At 35.7% G+C, this 14,847-nt stretch overlaps 1 pseudogene across 1 annotated transcript in view; it reads right to left on the bottom strand.

Annotated features, from left to right (window-relative positions):
* LOC144973367 (broad substrate specificity ATP-binding cassette transporter ABCG2-like) overlaps positions 1-14,392 on the bottom strand; it is a 100,796-nt pseudogene extending 86,404 nt beyond the window's left edge. The window contains exon 1 of the transcript XR_013645540.1: positions 14,043-14,392. The product of XR_013645540.1 is annotated as a broad substrate specificity ATP-binding cassette transporter ABCG2-like (transcript). The remainder of the gene's footprint in view (positions 1-14,042) is intronic.
* Positions 14,393-14,847: the final 455 nt, after the last annotated feature.

Raw genomic sequence — 14,847 nt, 5'->3', positions numbered from 1 at the left:
AAAGTGTGTCAAAGCAACTGCAGAAAAGCATTTACCAATAGCTCAAATAAACAGCAAAAAGGAATGGATGACAAATGAAATTCTAAACCTATTTGAAGAAAGACGAAAATGCAACAGAGGGTCTGCAGAATACCAAACATTGAACAACCACATTAAATCCAAATGCATCGAGGCACACGAGAACTATCTAGACTGGAAATGCTGCGAAATCGAAAGAGAATACAAACCCAACCCCAACAAGCTCACCAAAGAATAAAAGAACTATCAGGGAAAAGGAAAAGCAAAGCAGCAGGAAGTTGTATCCAAAACAAACAAGGGGAACTGCTATTTGAAGAACAACATATAGAAAGCCGATGGGTAGAATACATAGGCGAACTGTACAATGATCCAAATAGAAATGAACCACCACTGAAATTCAAAGAACCATTAAGCGGACCAAACATCACCAAAAGTGAAATTGAACATGCCATGGAACGAATGAGGGATGGTAAAGCAACAGGCCCTGATGAAATATCTGTAGAGGCATTAAAAAGCCTAGGAGATCTAGCAATTGATGAACTTCACATATTATTCAACAATATATACAATACTGGGAAAATTCCAGAAGATCTCTGTAACTCTATTTTCATAGCAATACCAAAGAAAGCAGGTGCAGTCAGATGCGAAAATTTTAGAACTATAAGTTTAATAAGCCACATCACCAAAAAACTGTTGCGTATAATTATCAACAGGCTAAGGAATAAGATTAACCCCGAAATCGCAGAAGAACAATATGGATTCCAACCTGACAGAGGGACAAGGAACGCAATATACCTCCTCCGTGTTTTAAGTGAAAGAGCTATACAGGTTCAGACCCCACTATACCTCTGTTTTGTCGACTACAAAAAAGCTTTTGATAGAGTACGCCACGAAGAAATACTTAAACAACTGCACTCCATTGGCGCTGATGAGAAAGACCTCAGACTCATGCAAACATTATACTACACCCAGCAGGCATCTATCAAAATCGGAAACTCTACAGGAAATTCCATTCCTATTAAGAAAGGAGTCCGTCAAGGGTGTGTTGCCTCACCAGATCTGTTTAATCTATACCAAGAAACAATCATGAGGGGCATAAATAATATGGAGGGAATAAAAGTAGGAGGTCAAAGCATAAATAATATAAGATACGCAGACGATACGGTACTCATTGCAACATCAGAAATCCAACTTCAAAAGATTGTTGACAAAGTGGTAGTAGATAGTGAAGCCAAGGGAATGGAAGTGAATATCACCAAAACGGAATGCATGGTAATACAGAAAAACCCCGAAAACAACAACACCTGCAATATAACGATTCACGGCGAGCAACTTACCAACGTAGAAAGTTTTAAATACCTAGGTTCAATAGTGACAACAGATGGAAGATGTAACCGAGACATACGAGCAAGAATAACTCAAGCCAAACAGGCCTTCATGGACCTGGGAAACATTTTGAAAAACAAAAAGATGTCGTTCGGGATTAGATTCCGAGTCTTGAAGTGCTACGTGTGGCCAATCTTGTTATACGGATGCGAAAGCTGGACTACAAATGCAGAAACACAAAAGAACATTGAAGCTTTTGAAATGTGGTGCTTGAGAAGGATGCAGAGAATATCGTATACTGCACACAAAACGAACGAAGAAGTGCTAAAACAAACATACCAACAAAGGAAACTAATGCCCTTAATAGTGGATCGACAACTATCCTTTTTCGGACACATAGTAAGGAAAGATAAGAATGAATACCTGGCAAGTTGTGGAAAAATACCTGGTAAACGCGCCCGGGGGAGACAAAGAAAAACACTCATAGACCAACTGAAGGGCTTCACCAACCTAACAATCCAAGAGCTGTTTGAAAAAGCAAGAGACAGGGATGAATGGAGAGAGATAATTCATGCAGTATCCGAAGCCTGGACCAGGCATGGAACCTAGAAGAAGAAGAATCAGTCAATGGGAATATTTAAAAGATAAAAACTTTTCGTTCAGTCATTCATTCCTTCGTTTATTCGTTCGTTTGTTCAATCCCTTGTCATTCATTCATTCATTTCATTCATTCATTCATTCGTTCTTTCTTTCATTGATTCGTTTATTCGTTTATTTAATTATCAATTCATTCGTTCATTTGTTTGTTGAATGACAACTTTTTAACTGACTATCTTGATTGGATCTGATGTACATTAGTTTTTGCTTCTGCCTTCCACTTTGGCAAAATATGATGAAACTGCTGGTTCTTTGAATTGCCCTTTTTGTATGTTTTAATTGAAAAGATTTTTTTTTTAAAGATTTTACAATTGTCCGTGTATTTGTGCGATTCCATAATTTCTTCTTTTTTTTTCTTTCTCCCCGTGTACATTTTATAATTTGTTTAATTTAATTATTTTTAAGGTTACTAAATACAAGCTTGGAACATCGCCTTCGTATATTGTATAGAATGTTAGTTAAATAGTGATATAGAAATTTATATTAAGTTATATTTAGTGTCTTCCAATAAAAAAAAATATACCATTTCATTCAATCTAGGATGGGACCAAGATACGATTAGATAGCCTAGAACCCGTGAACACATTATATGATTGCTATCATTTATTGGGGAAGAAAAGAACGAATCACGTGACTCGAGGCCTTGCCGTTTTCATAATAATTCTACTTACTTTTCATAATATGGTACAAACAGTAATGGCCAGTTTTCAATTTCTATTATTTTTATTTTTACCTACTCGTTCATTTTTTTGTTTTTTTAATTAATTTTTTTTTTGTTACGAAAACTGCTGATAATCAAAAACATCCACTTAATTTTGTTGTAATTGTTTAGTGATTTAAACTCTCTCCTAAACATTTATTTCTAGAATCTTACCCGAAACTTCATACCCACCAAACACAAACATATATTTTTGAAACAGATAAGTAACGAGTATATTCTACATTTTGTTCAGAAACAGAGCTCTGAAACACAGTGTCAAGTTTTTATAACTATAACTATAACAAAATGAACTCAGAATATGAAAAACTGTTGGTGGCATAATAACGAATGTGACGATTTTTCCTATAGGTGGTAAGGAGAAGGTTTAAAAAAGTAATTTGATATATTGTGATTTGACTATGATGTTGTAACGTTGTGAAATTAGCCATATCTCTTATCCTCATCCTCTGAATATTCATCAACCAATCACCACACATTTCATTGACATTTTTATAAACATTTTTGTTGATGGTCACTGCTTTAGTTTTATTTGTATGAGAATATTGAAAGTTACTTTTTTTTTTTATTTGTTGATATTATTGGTAATTGATCTATCACTATACAGGCTTGATATCATGGTTCTCTTTTCTAGCACATTTATGGATCATGATTGACCTTGTTTTGGATCATAACCACATCCAATCATCAATAACTGCATATTAAGTGTTGCTATTGGCCATGAACCCCTTGCAAAGCGCTTTGAGCACGTTCAGTGGATATTGCGCTATATAAACGCTCAATTTAAATTTGCATTTATGAATAAATTGATTCATTCATTGATTCATCCATCCACACCATTCATTTATTCGTTCGTTTGTTCGTTAATTTATTCTTTGATAATTAATTATTTAATTCATTCATAAATTCATTCACCAATTCATTTATTTCACCCATTCATCCTGCTATAAAATCATTTAAATCATTAGGAGGGGTTAGGGGCGGGGCGGGGGAAAGGGGGGGGGGGGGGCAGCGTGACATGGTTCGACTTCCGCCCGCTGCGCTGTATGGCCGTGAGGAATAATATCTTGTCCTAATATAACTTGCAAGGCTGCACTGCGGTTCATGTCTGGGATATTTCTGTCTTTCTTTCAAATAAACCCCAATGCCTATTTTCCAAAATAGGGACGAATTATATGATATTTATCTAATTAATTGTATATTTATTCATTTATCTATTTATTCGTTTACCCATTTATTCATTCTTTTTATTATTATTATTTATTTACACTCCAGCACGGTTTCCTCGGACGATCGTTTTTGCATGTCCCTAGGAGGTCAAGGACACCGGGCTGGAACTTAGCCAACGTTAACTTATAGATAGTATGCGCTTGGCTAAGAAGCTCATAACATTGCCATCCGGAAGTATAACGGACCAACACACAAAACTATATGTAACCTTGAACGTATATAGTCTGGTTAATACAGTTTAGTGAGAATTACTCATAAACGCGGATGGCAAAAAAGAATAACAAAGACCTGAGTGACGCCAACTTCATTCTATCAATAGCCTGACACTGACCAAAAAATGACGTCAAGAGACAGTCTTTGGCCACATAAGAAAACAAATCGTGAGTTGTATTCTGTAGGTAAACCAACGGAATTACTTGTTTCCTTGAGCACTACTAACAACTCACTAGACGCTGCACAAACCTGAAAAAAAAAACGACGTCAAAATTAAGTCCCAGTGGGTTCTAGTGTCAGATTATAAGTTAACGATGGCTACGGCTGGGGTGTATCTATTTAATTATGACTTGGGCTATTGGTCAGTACTGACCAACAACATTAATAGTAACTGCCCTGAACCAGGATACCTCTACATATCAGTAAACAGAGGTTTCTAGATTCAGATGAGGCCGAATTGATCCATGAAGAACTAAGAGAAACTGCAGTGTCCTCTGTACTGGGGTCGCAACGGGGTCTTGGTAGCTTCGGGGCTCTGGCCGTAGCCATCGTTAACCTTATATAGATAGTTCGAAGATAACGTCAATCGGGTCTTTGTTATTGTTTTTTGCCATCCGCATTTATGAGTAATGCTCACTGAACGGTATTAACCCGACTATACACACAGTATACATGGATACAAACAGTTTTGTGTGTTGGTCCATTATACTTCCGGATGGCAATGTTATGAACTTCTTAGCCAAGCGCATACAACTATCGCCTGAAACAAGAACCCTCTAGGACTGGCAGTTTGACGTCATTTTTAAGATTTGTGTAGCGTCTAGTGAGTTGTCGTAAGTCGAGCTGAAGGAAACAAGTTATTTCATTGGTTGAACTATTGAATACAACTCACGATTTGTTTTCTTTTGTGGCAAAAGACTGGTATTTTGACGTCATTTTTTGGTCAGTGTCAGGCTATAACTTAACGATGGGCCGGGACCGTGACCAATGGAAGCAGTTGACAACTTGGATGGAGAGAGCAGCTGTACTCATCGAAATTTTATAAAATCTGTGACTGAGTCACACAAATTCTCACCAAGCGTCATTCAGAATGCGAGGCTTACTACTACTACTACTACTACTACTACTACTACTACTACTACTACTACTACTACTACTACTACTACTACTACTACTGCTGCTGCTGCTGCTGCTGCTACTACTACTACTACTACTACTACTACTACTACTACTACTACTACTACTACTACTACTACTACTACTACTACTACCACACTACTACACTACTATACTACTACTACTACTACTACTACTACTACTACTACTACTACTACTACTACTACTACTACTTACTACTACTACTACTACTACTACTACTACTACTACTACTACTACTACTACTACTATACTACTACTACTACTACTACTACTACTACTACTACTACTACTACTACTACTACTACTACTACTACTACTACTACTACTACTACTACTACTACTACTACTACTACTACTACTACTACTTGTATTGCCAGAAACTAATCTTCAGCATGCCCCTATGTATAGAAGCTGTGATTACGGCTAGAGGTGGTCACACCAAATAATATTAAATAATGTTGAAAATGTTATTGGGGAAAGGTATTAGATATGATTCCACAATTTGAATTAAATATTTTACCATTTTATACGTTAATATTTTAAAATTGGGTTTAGTCCAAAACTTTTGGCCACAACTGTACTCCCAATGTACTAATATAAAGTTCATTTTATTTATGTATTATGTATTTATTTATTTATTTATTTATTTATTTATTATTTATTTATTTATTTATTCATTCATTTACTTATTCACTTATTTATTTTCTATTTATTTGTTAATTCATTCATTTATTGATTTATTTGATTATTTCTTTTTCTATTTATTTATTTATCTATCTATTTATTAATTTACGTATCTATACATACTTATTTATTTATTTCATCTATTTATTTGTTTAGTTTTATCCATAAGTTGTTTTGTTTGTTTGTTTGTTTGTTTGTTGTTTGTTTTTTTTTTTGTTTTTTTTTTGGGGGGGGGGTGTTTGGTGTTTTTTTTTTTGTTTGTTTGTTTGTTTGGTTGTTTATCTAGATAACACTTAAGATGATTAATGTTTGCCCTGTCAACGTAGAGCACCACTTAAAAACATGATTTTATCACAAGCCCCATTCAAAGGTTATCAAAGACAGTAGCAATGAATGCCTATCTAGATCTGTATAATATTGACCCCCCCCCCCCCCCCATACCCCCTATCCCCTATCCCCAACCCCACTCGCTGCGTTGTATGGCCTTAATGCAAGTCATCCATCCCTAGCTCACTTTCCGGGTTCATTGCTTCTTACGCCTCAGATATTTCAGTCTTCATTAGATATCAGACCTCAAAACGAATTCCCCAATAAATAGTTCTGTGTAAAGGGAATTTATTATTTATTTATTTATTCACTCATTCATACACGTAGCTCAGCGGTACAGTCTTTGCTTCATACCCGAAAAGTACCGAGTACTAATACCCGCTGCTCTGTGTGGCCTTGAGCAGGTCATCTCGTCCTAGCTCAGTTTGCGGCGCTGCACTGCGGCGGACTCCTGGGTTCTTCCAGTCTTCCCTTGGAATAGAGTCTAAAGACAAATTTTCCCCAACGGGATGATGAATAAAGGGAATTAATTTATCTATTTATCTATTTGTTTATGTTTTTATTTATTATCCCTCTATATATTTATTATTTACATATTTATTTATTTATTACAGCAATCGATTTATTTATTTAGATAGTTGGGATTTTTTTTTTAAGTATACGTATATTAATCCACTTGTTTGTGGGAATCTTACTTTTGTTTGTTTTTTGTTTAATTTTTGTTGTTTTTTTTTTTTGTATCCGTGTTTATGTAAGATAACACTAAATTAATGTACCTAATTATTAACCTGTCACGTTTAATAAGCACCACTTCACAACCACGATGGTATCACAACCCCCATCCAAAGGTTATCAGGAACAATGGTCATGAAGACCCATCTAGATCAGTCACCTCGCCCTAGCTCTACTTCAGAACTGCACTGCGGCTGACGCCTGGTATATTTCAGTCTTCACTTGCAGGAAGGAGCGGCGTGGCTCATTGGTACAGTCTTTTCTTCGTACCCGAAAGGTATCGAGTTCGATTACCCGCCGCTGCACGGTGTGTGCAACGGTGAACTACGAATGACGTCTGGGTTATTCCAGTCTTCATTTTGAATAGACCCTAGAGACAAATTTCCCCTATTGGATGAATGAAGGGAATTTAATTTAAAATTTAATTTTAATTAATTAAAAAGCCATTACAACAAATTTTCGCATTATACTGAGTAAAGAGAAGTTTACTTACTTTTTGAACTATTCATTCATTCATTCCTTCATTCACTCACTCATTCATTTATTCAGCATTCTATCCGTCTTTTTTTTTTTTTTTGACATCTTTTACATTTATTCATTTATCGATATATGTATATATATATATATATATATATATATTATATATATATATATATATATATATATATATATATATATATATCTTTTTTTCCACAGGAAGCCAATGTAACTCACGGAGAAGGAGAGTTGCTGACGGGTATTTTTTGTTATTGCGTACAATGAGTCTGGCTGCGTCATTTTGAGCAACCTGAAGTTTGCTCATTTTGTCTTTAGCTAACTTCTCCCACAGGATTTACAATAGTCCAATTTAGGTAAAACAGGGTTATTTATTAAAAGTTCTGCTATATGCCTCGGTATTAAATTACGAATTTTGCTTATTTTTTTTTCATTTCTATGTACATAGATTGTATGGTGTTATTCACGTGGCTTGTCATGGAAAGAAATCATTACTACATAAGACATAAGCAACCGTTATCATGTTGTTACATGTTATCTTTTCAATTTTTTATTTGTTTGTTTATCTTGACATTACTATTCTCATTGTCATACCATCTTAAACTTTATCAAGTAATAATAATAATAATAATAATAATAATAATAATAATAATAATAATAATAATAATAATAATAATAATAATAATAATAATAATAATAATAATGATAATAATAATAATAATAATAATAATAATAATAATAATAATATAATAATAATAATAATAATAATAATGAAATTTATTTATATTGCGCCCACTCCTCTATACAATTAAGCTCTAGGCGCATACTACTACTACTACTACTACTACTACTACTACTACTACTACTACTACTACTACTACTACTACTAGTATTCGCGATGGTGGTGTACGAACGAATCGGCGGTCTCAAGAAGTGGGTGAGAGAGGGATCTAGTAATGACTTTGAGTTTGAAACGAATATTTTTGTGTTCGTTGATAGCTCACACGGTAGAGCCACGCTCTCACCTGCCAGGCGGAGTTGTCGTACCAATAAGGTCGCAGGTTCAAACCCCACCACCGCCGCGAAAAATTTTCATTCTCTATTGTCTTCTGGCACTTTTCTATTCACTTCATATCTTGTTGTTACCAACATAAGTGCCTGCTCCACTCACTTTTCTGAATTAAAAATTCACCCCATACACCGGAGCATACTCAATGTCTCAATCGTTTCTATGTTATATGTTTGTGTTGAGAATATTGGCTATTAAGCTTAACTGCTGGTCAAAATTATTCGCGATGGTGGTGTACGAACGAATCGGCGGTCTCAAGAAGTGGGTGAGAGAGGGATCTAGTAATGACTTTGAGTTTGAAACGAATATTTTTGTGTTCGTTGATAGCTCACACGGTAGAGCCACGCTCTCACCTGCCAGGCGGAGTTGTCGTACCAATAAGGTCGCAGGTTCAAACCCCACCACCGCCGCGAAAAATTTTCATTCTCTATTGTCTTCTGGCACTTTTCTATTCACTTCATATCTTGTTGTTACCAACATAAGTGCCTGCTCCACTCACTTTTCTGAATTAAAAATTCACCCCATACACCGGAGCATACTCAATGTCTCAATCGTTTCTATGTTATATGTTTGTGTTGAGAATATTGGCTATTAAGCTTAACTGCTGGTCAAAATTATTCGCGATGGTAGTGTACGAACGAATCGGCGGTCTCAAGAAGTGGGTGAGAGAGGGATCTAGTAATGACTTTGAGTTTGAAACGAATATTTTTGTGTTCGTTGATAGCTCACACGGTAGAGCCACGCTCTCACCTGCCAGGCGGAGTTGTCGTACCAATAAGGTCGCAGGTTCAAACCCCACCACCGCCGCGAAAAATTTTCATTCTCTATTGTCTTCTGGCACTTTTCTATTCACTTCATATCTTGTTGTTACCAACATAAGTGCCTGCTCCACTCACTTTTCTGAATTAAAAATTCACCCCATACACCGGAGCATACTCAATGTCTCAATCGTTTCTATGTTATATGTTTGTGTTGAGAATATTGGCTATTAAGCTTAACTGCTGGTCAAAATTATTCGCGATGGTGGTGTACGAACGAATCGGCGGTCTCAAGAAGTGGGTGAGAGAGGGATCTAGTAATGACTTTGAGTTTGAAACGAATATTTTTGTGTTCGTTGATAGCTCACACGGTAGAGCCACGCTCTCACCTGCCAGGCGGAGTTGTCGTACCAATAAGGTCGCAGGTTCAAACCCCACCACCGCCGCGAAAAATTTTCATTCTCTATTGTCTTCTGGCACTTTTCTATTCACTTCATATCTTGTTACTACTAGTAGTAGTAGTAGTAGTAGTAGTAGTAGTAGTAGTAGTAGTAGTAGTAGTAGTAGTAGTAGTAGTAGTAGTAGTAGTAGTAGTAGTAGTAGTAGTAGTAGTAGTAGTAGTAGTAGTAGTAGTAGTAGTAGTAGTAGTAGTAGTAGTAGTAGTAGTAGTAGTAGTACGATGGTGAACTCCAGAGAGTTTAATCATCATTTCAAAACCATCAAAGGTTATCGAAGACCGTTTATACAGGGAAAGGAACATCATGAAGGAACCCATTAAGATCAGGACAGTGTACAACAAACCGACGTGCATACATTTTCAGGTCTGATAACCGGACACTATTATGGTTTTGTTTTCATAGCATTATTGTTATGGACAATATATTGTGTTGGTTTAAGATTATATCTATTACAACAATAGGCCTATCACATTTGAGTTATCAGACCTGCAAAAAAATATACATTGGTACAAACCTATGTGCACAAATTTTCAGGTCTGATTACCGTACGCTATTGTTTTCTTGTTTTGTTTCCCCATTATCTGACTGCAGATTTTACAATTTTATAAAATGGAGTTTTTTATATAGCGCAATATCCACTAAATGTGCTCAAAGCGCTTTACAAGGGGTCCCTGGTCAACAGCAACATTTGACATGTAGGACGGGACATGCCTCCTGTTAGGCGATATTACAATTTTTCGAACAAAGACAACGCTGTTAACGGCCAGGTACTCATTTTACACCTGAGTACGGTGAGAGAAAGTGAGTAAAGAGCCTTTTCCAAGGACTCAACTATGCGCCGAGCTCGAGGCTCGAACCCAGGACCTTCCGATCCGAAAGCGAGTGTCATACCACAAGACCACATAGCCGCACAAGTTGCATTCTGTTCTGTCAATTTTCCCATTATCTGACTGCATATTTTACAATTTTATATAATTGAGCTTTTTTATTTAGCGCAATATCCAGTAAACGTGCTCAAAGCGCTTTACAAGGCTTCCCTGGCCAGCAGCAAAACTTAACATGTAAGGCGGGATATTATATGACGCCTGTTAGGCAAATGCGTGCACGTTGGTCTCAAGCTTTTAATTTAACATGAGACCTATGTAGTCCTAGTTTGCCCTGGTTTCCAAAGGGCTTGACGGATGGAGTCAGTTGTTTGCTTTCCTTTTGGATTGAGCCGATGTGTACATATATGCAGGTCTGACATCCGAACCTACTTATGGGCCTAGTTCAACATTGCTGTAATGGACAACATTTTGCGCCATTTTTTTTTTTTAATTTTTAAATTTTTGTTGTTGTTGAGATTTCCATTACAACAATGAGCCCATAAGGAATTGGGTTATGAGACCTTCAAATAAGTGCACGTCGGATTGAGGGCTAGTCGATCGCAAAAAAGAAAGTACAAGCAACGATATCTTTATAGCATGTTGCTTTGGAGCATTTTTGGATCATGCTGAGAGCAAATTGGCTTGTTTTGGGTTTTTTTTCTAAAGCTATTTAAAGTGACTTTTTTCTTCTTTTTTTTCCCATGGAAATTACGAATTTTTGAAATTTCAAGTTGGCAGCTTTCTCTTAGTGTAGTCTATATATAATAAAATGCAATATCATATTGTGTGAGATACAGTGACTCTTCTTGCCTCACATTATGTCGAACAGCAGGCGATATTTTCTTTGTTTTTGTATTTTGTTTTCCTGATAATAATAATAATAATAATAATAATAATAATAAGAAGAAGAAGAAGAAGAAGAAGAAGAAGAAGAAGAAGAAGAAGAAGAACAATAATAATAATACTGATGATGATGATAATAATAATAATAATAATAATAATAATAATAATAATAATAATAATAATAATAATTATTATTATTATTATTATTATTATTATTATTATTATTATTATTATTATTATTATTATTATTATTATTATTATTATTATTATTATTATTATTATTATCATCATTATTATTATTATTATTATTATTATTATTATTATTATCGGCGCATAGTTGAGTCCTTGGAAAATGAAGGCTCTTTCCTCATATTCTCTCACCGTACTCGGGTGTAAAATGGGTACCTACCTGGCCGTCAACAGCTTTGTCTCTGTCGAAAAAAAAAATATCTAATATCGCCCAACATGCGTCAAGTCTCGTTCTACATGGTACGTGTTACTGTTGGTCAGGTACCCTTTGTAAAACGCATTGAGCACGTTCAATGGATATTGCGCTATATAAAAGCTCTTTTTTTTTTAGATCAATTGCTAGGGCAAAATGATCGGTCCTTAATTTGACCTTGGCCTTGGGAATCGCCATCAATCTGGCCATCCTGTTGCCAGATTGAAATGCGCGCACAATCCGACATATTTTTTCTCCAGACCGATTTTATTGATGATGGCTCAAAAGATTCATCTCGATCTATGTTGATTTCCACAATACCATGGTATTTTTTTTTTTAAAGAGAAGTGGCTAATCGTAATAGTCTTTGTTTCTCCGCAAATATTGCCAGTTCTCCACAAGTATATTAATATAAATAAATTTGAACATTTTATATATTTTATACAAATTGAGATTTTATAAAGGGCAATATCCGCTAACTTAATCTAAGAGCTTTACAAGGGCTCTCTGGCAAACAGCAACACTTAACATGAAGGACGGGTGCTGGTTGGGCGATTCTACTTTTTTTTCGGACAGAGACAACGCTGTTAACGGCCAGATACTCATTTTTACACCTGAGCATTTTCCAAGGACTCAACTATGCGCCGAACGAGGCTGGAACCCAGCCAAGACCTTCCGATCCGAAAGCGAGCGTCATACCACTAGACCACATAGCCGCATTTCCACGAAATTTACATTTTGCTCAATGTGCTTCATAATGTTTCATTTATCTTAATTCCAGGGACAGGCCATATGGAATCATCTTTGCATTTCATAGAGTACAGGTCGTCGGTTAGGCATCCTATTGTATGAAACTTGGTCGAGTGGATGAACGCAATTTCTCAAGTGGTTTTAACCAGTTAGCTGTTCGTACTCTTGTGGATATATCTATGCGTATTTAAAAATTTGGCCAGAAAACCCGTCCTTCAAATATCGATTGATTTAAATGACCATCTTGTCAAAATCCCTCACCCACGGCATCCATTTCATTCCAATTTAATACCATTTTGAATTGAGCTTTAAAAAATGTTTAGCTTTATACAGCGCAATATCCACTAAATGTGCTCAAAGCGTTTTACAAGGGGTCCCTGGTCAACAGCAACATTTAACATGTAAGACGGGACATGCCGCCTGTTAGGCGATATCACAATTTTTCGAAGAAAGACACCGCTGTTAACGGTCAGGTACTTCTTTTACACCTGAGTATGATGAGAGAATGTGAGTAAACAGCCTTTTCCAAGGACTCAACTATGCGCCGAGCGCGAGGCTCGAACCCAGTACCTTCCGATCGGAAAGTGAGTGTCACACCACTAGACCACATAGCCACACAGGTGGGTTGGGGGTGTCCGACGTGAACATATTTGCAGGTCCGATAGCCGGACGCAATTATCGGCACGATTTAACATTCTTGTAATGGAGAATATTTTGCGTTGGTTTGAGAATATGTCCAATACAACAATGAGCCCATAATAATTTGGGTTATCAGATCTGCAATTAAGTAGACGTCGGGTATGTCACAACATTTTTGGTAACTGGGGTTAAATTATGATTATCACCGACGCGCACTTTTACGCAGGTCTGATAACCCATTTTTTTATGGGGTCATGGTTGTAATTAATAGAAATCTCAAATCAGACACCAAATATTGTCTTTTACAACAATGTTAAACTAGGCCTTAAAGTGTGTTCGGATGCATACGTCGATTAACTCTCTCCTTACCAGACATTTTCAGGATTTTCCCTAAAACCTCACACCCAACTCACATAAAAATGAATATTTTTTATAACTCAAACACAATGTCAGTAAAGTTCTTGCCATACATAATTCTTTTGCAAAACACGCGCTACAACTACAACACACTGTTCATTTTCTTTAAATTTTATGATGTACAAAAGAAATTTGAATGAGAAAAATATTGGTTGTATCGTAGGCGAATGTGACGATTTTCCTATAGTTGGTACGGAGAGGGTTAATACTACATAGTACTACACAATCATCTCACGACCTACCTTTTCACTATAGCCATCCATTGTGTCAGTGGTAGATGTTATAATTGTTATTATGTTAAAGTATAACTATACAAAATCACTATATCGGTCGATTACAATGTCTAACTGTCACAGGACTGCTTCAGATTGAGCAATACGTCATATAATATATAATATATAATTAAAATATGTCAAAGTATAACCATACAAAGTCACTTTATCGGTCGATTGCAAAATTCGACGGTCACAGGACTGCTTCAGATTGAGCAATACGTCATATAATATATAATATATAATTAAAATATGTCAAAGTATAACCGTACAAAATCACTATATCGGTCGATTACAATGTCTGACTGTCACAGGACTGCTTCAGATTGAGGAATACGTCATATAATATATAATGTATAATTATAATAGGAGCTGCCGCAACAGACACGAGTGGGTTAAGTAAGATAAGCTGATAAGAAAACTCGTATCGTTGATTACTGCCCTTTATAAAATTTACCCATTATGCAAATTATTAAAAATATCATCTCCATTCATCGCTGGGGATTGGTTCATCTTTTTTGAAGGAGATATTTTAAAGTGTTTTTGTTTTTTTTTTTATTGAAAAAAAAGTATTAAATTCTGATTTGTTTTTTTTTTTTTGTTTTGTTTTGTTTTATTCATTTGTTTATTTTTGTTATTGCTTTTGTTGGGTTTTTTTTTTTTTTGTCTTTTTTTTTTTTTTTTTTTGGTTGCTTTTTTTAAAATACTTTTTTTTTGTGGTTGATTATTTTTGTTTGCTTTTGTTTTTAACCGACACGACGTGCATGATTATCAT

The sequence above is a fragment of the Berghia stephanieae genome, chromosome 5, assembly GCF_034508935.2.
Source record: "Berghia stephanieae isolate SIO BIC M18660-M18661 chromosome 5, UCSD_Bste_1.3, whole genome shotgun sequence".
Classification (NCBI taxonomy): Eukaryota; Metazoa; Mollusca; class Gastropoda; order Nudibranchia; family Aeolidiidae; genus Berghia; species Berghia stephanieae.
The sequence above is the reverse complement of the archived record's forward strand: the minus strand, read 5'-3'. Positions and strand labels throughout refer to the sequence as shown.